At 41.1% G+C, this 1062-nt stretch overlaps 1 pseudogene; it reads right to left on the reverse strand.

Moving 5' to 3' along the window:
- Window positions 1-1062, reverse strand: LOC138057769 (uncharacterized; annotated as a pseudogene).

Raw genomic sequence — 1062 nt, forward strand, 5'->3', positions numbered from 1 at the left:
TGTTCTATGATGCTAAAATTACAGTATTAAAAACGATTGACGCTAAGAATTAACATAATAAGCACGTGCGAAATTGGCTATAAGAATACTTTAGCACGAATGGAATCCGATTGCACATTGAGGCTAGGCTTAAGTGTTCTTATAAATAACATTTCAAACACTAAGCAATCAAATTTGTTTTTACATTTTTTGAGCACCTCAAAGCGTTTAAGCAGGTCCCGAGGGATCGACCCGTGTGCGTTCTTATAGTGTCTGGCAATAGCCGAGGACTGTTGCTTATGTCCCTTTACACGATTGTGTAAATGTCCGCGTGTGTAGCCTACATAACCTTCATCACAAAGGTCACATTGAAATTTATATACAACACACTGCTGATTTATGATCGGCGGCTTTGCCTCTTTCACTTTCAGTTCCTGTTCAATTTTTCTGCTGGTAAATACAGGCTGGATGGTTTTGTTTACTTTCAGGCTCAAATCCTTAAGTTGTTTTTTTACAAATTCTGCTGAGTGTTGGTCTTTAAATGGCAAGACTACTCGAACCATGTTATCCGTCTCTTGGGCTGTTGATAAAGGTCGCGGTTGGTCGCAGACCTTTGAGTCAACAAAGCGTTTGATAGTGGAATTTACGAGTTGTTTCGGGTACTTTAGGCGTGAGAAAACTGACTTCAAACGGTCACATTCGTCTGAGAAGTGTGACCAAGAAGAAGATAAACGGTGTGCTCAATCGAGCATAGTTCTCAGCAAGCCATTCTTGTACCGATTGTCAACATTGCTCTGAAAATGCAGAAGGAGACCTGAATTCGTGGGTTTTACGTAGACCTTTGTCTCTATCCGGGGAGATCGATTCAGTAACTGAGTTCCCAGAAATGGCAACATACCATTGCTTTCAGTTTCCATGGTGAATTTTACGGATGAATGTGCAAGGTTTAATGTGTCTAGAAAGCTAGATGCTGCCGCCATATTCGGCATGATGGTCAGGGTGTCGTCTACATATCTTCGATAGAACGAAGGGAGTTTTCCTTGTCGTTCGAGGTTTTCTTCGATTGAGGTCATGAAAACATTA

Source organism: Montipora capricornis, chromosome 7 (genome assembly GCF_036669925.1).
Source record: "Montipora capricornis isolate CH-2021 chromosome 7, ASM3666992v2, whole genome shotgun sequence".
In the NCBI taxonomy this organism is placed as follows: Eukaryota; Metazoa; Cnidaria; class Anthozoa; order Scleractinia; family Acroporidae; genus Montipora; species Montipora capricornis.